Raw genomic sequence first — 11,099 nt, 5'->3', positions numbered from 1 at the left:
AAAAAGTATACTTCTCACCACTTTATATGTTAATGAAATTGACATTAAAAATAGAAAAAAATAATTTGAGGAGGGGAGATAATAATTATCTTCATGTATGTGAAGGACTGCCATCCAAATGTGGTTTGATTTTATTTCCCTTGAACTCAGAGTTTATATAGAATTATAGACAGATTTCAAGTGCATATGTCTATGTAATTGGGAGTACTGGGGGTGCTGGAATAATCTACCTGAACATTAGATATGTAAAATATCCAAAGTATTATAAAGCAGCAGTGATCAAAACTGCCTGGTACTGGTTAAGAAATAGAGTAATTGATAAGTGGATTTGAAGAGGTTCAAAAGAAATAGTAGTAAATGACTATAATAATCTACTGTTTGACAAACTCAAAAACATTAATTTCTTGGATAAGAACTCACTATTTAGCAAAATTGTTGGGAAAACTGAAAAATAGAATGGCAAAAACTGGACATGGACCTACAACTCACACCCTATACCAAAATAAAGTCAAAATGAGTATAGGATTAAATGGTATAGGGTGATACCATAGATAAATTAATAGACAAGAAATACTCATCTATTAGATCTATGGAAAGGGCACAAATTTATGACCAAACAAGAAATAGAGAACATTATAAACTAAAAATTGAATGATTTTGCAATATTAAATTAAAAGGGTTTTATACTAATAAAACCAATGCTGCCAAAATTAGAAGGAAAGCAGAAATCTGGAAAACAAGCTTCACAGCTAGGAGTTCTGATAAAAGTCTCATTTCTAAATTATATGGGAATTGCATCAACTTTATAAGGTAACGAGTCATTCTTCAATTGACAAATGATCAAAGGATATGAATAGACAGTTCTGAAATGAAGAGATTAAAGTTGTTTATATATATATATATATATACATATATGTGTGTGTGTGTGTGTGTGTGTCTATATGTATGAAAAATTGCTCCAAATTTTTATTGATTAGAGAAATGAAAATTAAAACAAATATGAGATTGACTTAGATGACAAAAAGGAAAAATGACCAACATTGGAGAGTTTTTTTGGAGGACTGATTAATGTATTGTTGGTGGAGATGCGAACTGATCAGACCATTCTGGAGAGCAATATGAAACTAGGGCCAGACAGTAATAAAATTGTTCATACCCTTTGACCCAACAATTCTAGTTTTAGCCTTATACCTAGAGGAAATTATGAAAACTGGGAAAAAGTCCCACATGTTCCAAAATATTCCTAGCAGCCCTTTTTGTAGTGGCAAAAAACTGAAAACTGTAGAGATGCCTATAAATTGGGGAATGGTTAAACAAATTATCATACATAAATATTACAGAATACTATGGTTCTATAAGAAACCACAAATGGTCAGATGCTAGAGAAACATGGTGAATTACAGGGTCTGATGCTGAGTGAAGGGTGAAGAATCAAGAGAACAATTTACATATTAACAACAACATTGTGAGATGATCAACCTTGATCAATGCAGCTCCTCTCAGCAGTTCAAAGAGTTAGTACAACCCAATTAGACCTGCAATGGGCAATACTTATCTCCATCCAGTGGAAGAAAAATCAGAACAAAACAAAACAAAATAAAAAATACTCTTCAGATGAATACTACATTCACTTTTTTTAAAAAGTATCCCTCTTGTATCTCTTTCCCTTAATCCTACTACCTCATATTGAAAATGACTAAACTGTAACATTAGGGGAACACAGTGGGAAGTGAAGGTGGAAGGAAACTTTGTAACTTAAAAATATAGTTATACATATGGATGAATGAAGAAAGACTTTCATAGCATGAATTTGGAAAAATAAAATATCAATTAAAATAAAATATCAAAAAATAGAATATATTTCCTTGAATGTAGTAGTTTCCCAGTAATAGGATATTTTCTAACTAAAGCAAATTAGCCTCTTGTCATGAATATTTTAGAATGGATTATTTTCATATATGGTTTGAAATAAGAGAATTTCCTGCCAATTGCTTTTAATGCCCTAGCCACCCAAAGAAATATTTTCTCTGCATTAATAATATTGATAATAATGATAAATAATAATGATAAATAATAACAAGAATAATAATAATTTTTATTCATTTTAAAAGAAGACCATAACATCAAGGAGGTAAAGCTATGGCAAGCATATGAATTGGATTTTTTGAGTGAGGAGATACTGTTCTAAGTTTCACTTTCTTCTCCAGTGTTATTTGGGTCCAGTGGCCATATATGAATCAGGAAAAGTGGGGATGGCCTTGAATGCTAGGAAATCAATAATAAATGACTTGCCCATGGTTGCACAGGTACTAAGTACATGAAGTCAATTTATTTAATTGAACAATAACAATGCTTTATTACTATAAGAAAAGTATAACAATAAAGAACAACTTTAAAAGACTTTTGAATTCTGATCAATGCTAGGATAAATCATAACCACAAATGAATAAAGTTAAAACATACTATCCAAAAAAGAGCAAATCAACTGCAAATGTAAAAAGATATATAAATTTTTTAACATAGTTAATGTGAGAATTTCTTATTGTGAGCTAATTAAAGATATACAAGGTGATATATATTTTAAGTTTTTAAATTTGCTGAATGGTAGTTATTGATAGGGTCAGAATAATTTTTTAAATGTTACTTGAAAAGTTTAAATATATGAAAGATTAACAAAACAAAATAAAATATTATGGAGTATCAGTGTCATACTGTAAATATTCAAGTCCCCTAGAACTAATATCCTTTTGCAAATTATATTCGTAGCAAAGATATGTGATTCCTAAAATCATGAAATTGGATTATTTGATGCATTCTAATTAGATTCTGACAGACTGTCCCAGAGTCTAACAATCAGAAATGGAATGATGTGCTTTGATTCAATATGACAAATCAATAAATCAACAAAAATGTATTAAGCATAAATTAAGTACCAGTCACTACAAGTCTCTATTTCTTTTAACTGAAAAATGGAGAAGAATAGAAAACATGCACAAAAAGCTCATAACTCCAAGGTAGTTTTAGGTATGAAAGTAATAACTTTTACTACAAATGGTCATATGTTCAAATGCTACATGGGTGAAAAACTGATATTTGAATATCAAACCTAAGGCTGTTGTACAATGTTAAAAAACTTACTTTCTCAATGCAAGAATAATATATCTATCACATTCATAATGAGTTTTCAATTTAAAGTCTAGAAATAATATATTTAACCCTTTAAAATAAATCAATGATTCAACAAAAAATCTCATATTTATTTATACCCTTTGGTATTCATTTATAATGACTTTTTAATATTTATTTATTTGTTCTTATTTTTTTTACAAAAGATATTTTTTATACATTACTAAAATATTCTTGTTTAAGAGTAAACATGAGCCTGCACGTCCTCAGGTCCCGCTCCAGGAGCAGCACCTCGGCGCCACGGCCCTAGGCCGCCTCTGCCGCCTCTGCCTCCTTGTCCTCGTCCTCCTCACAGATGCTGCTGAGGCGCGGATGCGCTCGGCGGCCGGTAGGCGCAGGTGGCATTGAGCAGGCGGCGCAGGGGCGGCCGTGGCAGCAGGGCAGCGGCGGGGAGCCATGCTGCTGCTGCTGCTGCTGCTGCTGCTGGCGCATGTGGCACGCGTCCCTCTGGCGCTGCAGCCACTTGAAGTCGCCCAGGGCGGCCAGCACCGTCTGGCGCAGCAGCCTCGCTGGGGCCCGCGCCTTGTGGGCCCGCGCCAACAGCACGGCGTGGCAGCGCAGCACCACGGCCTTGTGGCGTGCCTGGTGGCGGTAAACCCAGGTGAAGACTGGCGGGTGGCGGTGGTCGGCGGCGCAGTGGGTGATGCGCGGCAGCAAGTTCTTTGCCTTGCCTGGAATGCACCTCTTCCTTATTGCTTGGAATCTTCCTTCAAAGGCACCACTCCCCTATATGGGCAGCATGTCCTGATGAGTAAATGCCCCCACCCTTTACAAATTATCTTGTACAGGGCTTCTTCCTCACCTTGTCCTGACCCAGCCTGCCTTACTGGGAGACCTCAAGGAAGAACTTCCTCCTCTTCTGTACTTGAACACAGAGACACATCTTCATAGTCTCAAGAACTGGCCTTCTGTTATTATGGCAACAGAACACTTCAGGAAATGATATCAAATAAAGTGCTGTCCTGTGATCATGGCAACCACCACTTGGCACATTTGGGGTGTCAATGTTCTGTGTTTTTCTCCTGCCTTTGAACAGGGGAAGGGCAGGAAGTTGCAGGGGATGCTGCCTCTTTGTAAATAGGAACAGTTTTACACTTTCAGAAAATGAGAGAAGCCTAAAGCTGTACTGTAATAGCTGGATGTCTTTGTGTCTCTACAGTTTACAAAACATTTCACAGATCACAGATTTAAAGCCGTCTTATCCCCCCCCCCATTTTTACATATAGAGAAACTGAGACTCCAAGGTTAAGAGATGATTTTATAGACTGATAGATCATCAAATCCTCATTTTATAAATGAAAATACTGATGGGAAAATGATGTTAAAGCATCATGGCAGATGAGATCTTAGAAGCCATCAAATCCAAAAACTTTCATTTTATAGGCGAGCAAACAGTCCTACAGAGGTTGAAGGACTTGCCTCAGGATCATGCCATTAATGAGTGTCTGAGGTGGGATTTGAACTTTGGTCTTTCTGAGTCCCAAGTCCAGTGCCCTACCACTTATACTTGCCCAAGTCACATAGGGGAAGCTGAAGAATTTTGATTCAAATCCAGGTCCTCGGACTACAAATCCAAGACACTTTCCATTTACCATCTTGACTCCCTGTTAGGTATAGGTTCTACAGGTATCATTTCCCCCATTTTTAGAGATGAGCAAAAGAAGGTTAAGTGACCCATGTTCATAGAGGTAAACAAGCCTTTAATAAATCCTTATTACAGGCCAGATCTTGTGTTAAACACTAAGGATACAAAGATGAAAACAGCTCCTGCTTCAAGGAACTTACTTTTTTTAATTGCATTTTTTTTGCAAGGCAAACTGGGGTTAGGTGGCTTGCCCAAGGCCACACAGCTAGGTAGTTGTTGAGTGTCTGAGACTGGATTTGAACCCCGGTGCTCCTGACTCCAGGGCCGGTGCTTTATCTACTGTGCCACCTAGCCTCCCCAGCTTTAACATGTTTTTAAAAAAGTTTTGAGTTCCAAATTCTATTCCTTCCCACCCCTTGAAATAGTAAGCAATCAGATATAAGATTTACATGTGCAATCATATAAAACATTAACATATCAGTCATTTTGTATATGAAGATTTGAATAAAAGAGAAAGTGAAAAACAACATGTTTTTAGTTTATAATCAACATCAGTTCTTTTTCTAGAGGGTGCATGCATCACCATTAAGCCTTTCGGACTGTCTTAGGACTGCTGAGAATAACTAAGTCACTTATTTTGCATCAGTTCAAATAAGTCTTTCCAAGTTTTTCAGAAAACAGCATGCTTGTCATTTTTTATAGCACAGTGGTATTCCATTACTATCATCTACCACAGCTTGTTTAGCCACTCTCCAATTTTGGTCATCCCTTCATAGGATTTCCCATAGAATCTGTGAAAAGCAGTAATTCAGGTTTCCGAAGTTTTTTAGGGCTCACCATGTGATTCCAGAGATTTTATTTGTATTTTGGGGACAAATGGATACTCATGTACTGTTCAAGAGGAAGATGGGATCAAGAGATGAATGACTCAGCTCTTCTCTCACGATTAGTTTACTAGAGGGTATCTCAATGGAATCAAATCCATTTAAGGCCTTCCAATCATGTGTGAAAAGGCTCAATCAATTTAGATGCCTCTTATGAACATAGGGAGAAGTAAAGTGCATGCGAAGAGTGTTAGGATTGAGTGAAGCAACTTGACCATGCACCATGGGTCTTCTATACAATGGAAGCCTAGGGTGGCTAGGTGGTACAGTGGATGGGTTGCTGGCCCTGGAGTTGGGAGTGCCTGGGTTAGAATCTGGTCTCGGACACATGGTGATTGCCTGACTGTGTGGCCTTGGGCAAGCCACTTGACCCCATTTGCCTTGCAGGAACCTAAAAAAAAATGGAAGCCCAGTTGACTTGAGTGAGCAGGAAAGGAGAGCTAAACCCCGTGGGCCGAGGGGAAGTGGGGCAGGAGGGAAGAAGAGGAGAAGCAAAGGAAAAGCCAGCTAGGGAAAAGATTCAGCCATAAAAACCTTATCTAAGTCTTCCAGATAACAGATCAGGGTAGAACCAGGAAATTTTGGAGCTTGCAGCTGTGTATCAAAAGCCAGCAAAATGAGAGTGTGGACCAAAGGTGAACCAAAGATATCTACAACCTGCAGTAGCTATGCCATTTTAACCTCCATCCGAGGTTGGAGACTTATAAAGCTTGGTTGAGGATGACCGCAGTCACCTGGGGTACAAGATCAGACTTCTTAGAATGTGCCAAGTTTACAGCTCATTGATCTGAACCATCTCTGAGGTCCTTGAGGAATATACCACAGAGTACCCAGAAGAGGCAGTGACATAAACCCCAATAATATGGATCTGGGCCAAAAATAATGCCTCACAATTCCTTCTAGAAATTGTACAGAGTCTTGTCCTGACCCAAAGGTCCAATTAAGAAACTAAGGATGGAAAAATGATTCAGTTAAAAACTGTTCATTAGGGGCAGCTGGATGGCGCAGTGAATAGAGCGCCTGCCCTGGAATCAGGAGTGCCTGGGTTTGGATCTGGCCTCAGACACTTGGTAATTGCCTGGCTGTGTGGCCTTGGACAAGCCATTTGACCCCATTGCCTTGCAAAAACTAAAAAGAAAATGTTCATTAAAGGCTTTATGAGTTACTTTCCTTTTTTAAATAAAAACTATTCACTGATATTATAAATTATATGCTTCTTACATTTGAAAGGGAGGCAAATTGAGACACAATGATCTGTGCAAGATCAATTTATAAGTTAGACTAGTAGTTACCAAGAAATTTGACCAACAACCTCTCTCAAAAACCAAACACCTTGCCCCGGGGCTGATGGAATGTTTTAAACCTAGGTGTATCTTTCTTTTAATGGGTCTGACAAGTCATCATTTGGATTTAGCCTTATAAAAATAATATAATCTCAATTGATTGTTGTTTGTCCTTTGCTTTCAGAGGACCAATGACATCATAGGCTGATGTCTTAATTTGTGAGTCAGTTGGATTTAAGTGAGACAAAGTTGCCCCAAACAAATCATCAGCCTCTCTCTTCCAGAGTCATCAGTCTAGTGTTAAGACAACCAACAAAGTCTCAGACTGCAGTGGATGATTTTGGTGTCTTTGATGTCTGATCAGGCTCTAAGTGCTCCACACACACCTCCTTCAACTGCCTCCATGGTCTTTGGAACAAATCATTCTCATATTCCCATTTTACTGGAGGAAGTGTTCCCATGCTTGGGATAGAAACCCCTCCAACTCACCAACACTTTGAAGCCTATCATTAACTTTCAACCTGGTTAGCCAGTTTGCCAAAATCATCCATCAGGGTGTGGCCAATGTGTATGCTACAACTTATTGAAGCCAAAGGTGAGACTTGGATGACCATGTCAACAGCAAAAGATTGAGCATCTCAGCAGCTTTCCTGAATACTCTATACTTCCCAAGATACGTATAGGTAGTTAACATTAAGAAGGACCTTGCATTTGAGTTAAATGTATGGTGGGTGAGTTTACAAAGGTGGACAATGCTAGGTGGAGATATAAATTAAAATAATAGAATTGAGATTTAAAACACAGGGTGGGGGGTGCCTGAATAAAGGATAGAGGCAATGATGATGATATTTGTAGCTCATTCTCTAAAGAAGATCACAATATTAGGAAAGTGATGACATAACAAGCAAGTGAATTGGATTTGGATTTGAGTGAGGGGTACTGTGCTAAATTACCAGCCACACTCTCTCCTATGAAGTCATTTGGCCAGATATAAATTAGGATGACTGGACATGATTCTGAATGCAAGATAACCCAGATTAAATAACTTGCCCAAGGTCACAAGGTTAATAATTGTCAGGTGCCTGGGACCGGATTTGAACTCGGGTCCTCCTGACTCCAGGGCTGGTGCTCTATTCACTGCACCACTTACTCATCTTCTCCCTTCTTCTCAGACCTTAACACAATGCCTACAATATATTAGGTGCTTACCAAATCCTTATTGATTATTGATTCATTCTTGGGTGGAAGGAAATAAGAAAGTCTAGTTCTCAGGTGCCTTGAGAGATTCTGCTGCAATAAGTTGAACATCAAGGAGAAATAAAACCTCTTCCCAACCTAAAAAAAAGAGTAAACATAATACCCCCTCCCCCCCAAAATATAGACCCACATGAGTGATAAAGTAAAGGAAAGAGAATAAAATCCAAATTTCAATTAAAAATAATAATAATAATGATAGGTGCAGCCAGGTGGCACAGTGGATGGAGCACCGACGCTGGAGCCAGGAGCACCAAGCCCAAATCTGGCCCCCAACTCCCAACAATCACCCAGCTGTGTGAATCTGGGCAAGCCACCCCAACCCCATTGCCCTGCAAAAATAAAAAAGACCCCGCAAAATAAAATAATAATTGTAACAACAACAACAACAACAGCAACAATAATAATAATAATAATAATAATAATAATAATAATAATAATAATAATAATAGTAGGGGAGCCAGGTGGCACAGCACAGAGCACCAGTCCTGGAGCCAGGAGCACCCAGGGCCAGATCTGGGCTCAGACAACCAACAATCACCCAGCTGTGCAGCCCCGGGCAAGCCACCCAGCCACATTTGCCTTGCAAACCCCCCCAAAATAAACAATAGTAATAATAGTAATAAGTGTGCTTCAGTCTGTGTTCTGATACCTCCAGATCTGTCATGAGTGGATCACATTCTTTATGATAAGTTCATCACAAAAGCTACTTCCACATTTTTCCACTGTTGCCATTGCTGATTGCAACTCCTTCCTTTTGTACTTCCCCACTACTATACTTTCTTTCTCCTTTCACTCTGTCCCTCTTCTTAAATGTGCTATAGGGTAGCTGAGTAATGCAGCAGACAGATCCCTGGCCCTGGGGCCAAGAGGTCCCCAGCCCACATACCACCCCTTAGGCCCAACATCCACCCAGTCCTATGGTCCCAGACAGGCAATCCAAACCCAGCCCCTTGCAAGAAGCAGAAAAGGAAGTGTATTATATCTGACCACTCTCCCTCCATGGTCCATCCTCTCCTGCATCACTCACATCACCCCCCACACTCCCATCCCCCTTCTCTCCTTCTTTCTCTAGATGTCTATACTCCATTGAGTATATATGCTGTTTCCTCTCCTAGCCAACTCAGATGAGAGTGAAGTTTCCCCTCATTCTCCCTTGTCTTACCCCCTTCCATATCATTGCAATAGCTTATTGTGTTAAAAAATCTTAATATAAGAAATATCTTAGCCTATTCCATCTCTCCTTTTTCTTTCTCCCATTACATTTCTCTTTGAGCCATTGACTTCATTTTTACACTATATTATGAGCCAGCTTTCTCCTGTGCTTCATCTATAAAAGCTCCTACTACCAGCTCTATTAAATGAGAAGGCTCATATGAGTATTATCAGCATCATTTTTCTATGCAGGAATACATCATCAAGTCCCTCATATTTTCCCCTTCTCCTCCACTCTCTAGTCCTGAGTCTCTGAGTCCTGTATTTGAAGATCAAACTATCTGTTCAGCTCTGGGCATTCTACCAGGAACATTTGAAATTCCCCCGGTTCACTGAAAGTCCATCCTTTTCCCTGGAAGAGGACATTCAGTTTTGCTGGGTAGTTGATTCTTGTTTGCATTCCCAAGCTCTTTTGGCTTCTGGAATATTATATTGCAAGCCCTATGAACTTTCAATGCCATTGCTGTTAAGTCCTGTGTGATCCTGACTGCAGCTCCATGATATTTGAACTGTCTCCTTCTGGCTGCTTATAATATTTTTACTTTGAATTGGGAGTTCTGGAACTTGGCTATAATATTGCTGGGGATTGGTTTTTTTTTTTGGATGTCTTTCTCGGAGGGATCAGAGGATTCTCTCAATTTATATTTTGCCCTCTGCTTCTAGCATATCTGGGCAATTTTCTTGTAGAAATTCTTTAAAAATGATGTCAAGGCTCTTTTCCTGATCATGATTTTCAGGTATCCCAATGATTTTTAAATTATCTTTCCTGAATCTGTTCTCCAGATCAGTTGATTTCTCAATGAAATGTTTCACATTTTCTTCAAATTTTCATTCTTTTGGTTTTGAAGTATTGTGCCTTGATTTCTTGTAAAATCAGCAGAATCCCTCACTTCCATTCTACATCTGAAGGATTTGTTTTCTTCAGAGAGCTTTCTTATCTCTCTTTCCATTTTGCCAATTCTTCTTTTTAAAGCATTCTTCTTCTCAATAACATTTTAAACTGTTTTATTCATTTGATCTATGCTGGTTTTTAACATGTAATTTTCTTCAGTATTTTTTGAATCTCCTTTCTAATCTGCTGGTTTATTTTTCATGTTTTTCCTGCATCTCTCTCATTTCTTTTCCCAATTTTTCTTCTATCTCCCTCACTTGATTTTCAAAGTCTTTTTTGAGCTCTGTAATCACTTGAGTCCAATTTCTGTGTTTCTTGGAGTCTTTAGATGCAGGAGCTTGTATCTAGCTCATCTTCAGATTGAGTATTTTGATTCTTCTTGGGATCATAGACAAAGTATTTCTCAATAGTGTTCTTCTTTTTCTCTGTTTACTCACTTCTCCAGCCTGTGCCTGGTTTTGGGGTGCTTCCTGAGCTTTTGAGTATTATTGGGACACCCCCCCACAAGGATCTCCATGTGTGAGGCTCTGTCTTCACTACTGGTCTGTGAATAACCACGAGTGTACCCCTCTGCCACGGGACTGAGGTGGGAAGGGCTGTTCTATGGGGGGCCTAGACTGTGATCAGGATCTGAATGTGGTCAGAGTCCCAGAGTCCTGTTCCAGGGACAGAGGACAGACCTCGAAAGTCTCTCTCCACTCTCCTACCTAGGCTAAGCACTCACGCCTGGGGGGCTCCTGCTTACCGGCTCCATGTGCTCCTGTTTCCTGGATTTGGGCTGTGGCAGCCATGGTGCTTGC

General features: G+C 39.1%; 1 pseudogene; it reads right to left on the bottom strand.

Annotated features, from left to right (window-relative positions):
• Window positions 1-3,432: 3,432 nt before the first annotated feature.
• On the bottom strand, window positions 3,433-7,552 carry LOC141499280 (protein FAM43B-like; annotated as a pseudogene).
• Between the last annotated feature and the right edge of the window lie 3,547 nt (window positions 7,553-11,099).

This window comes from Macrotis lagotis, chromosome X (assembly GCF_037893015.1).
Source record: "Macrotis lagotis isolate mMagLag1 chromosome X, bilby.v1.9.chrom.fasta, whole genome shotgun sequence".
NCBI classification, from domain to species: domain Eukaryota; kingdom Metazoa; phylum Chordata; class Mammalia; order Peramelemorphia; family Peramelidae; genus Macrotis; species Macrotis lagotis.
The sequence above is the reverse complement of the archived record's forward strand: the minus strand, read 5'-3'. Positions and strand labels throughout refer to the sequence as shown.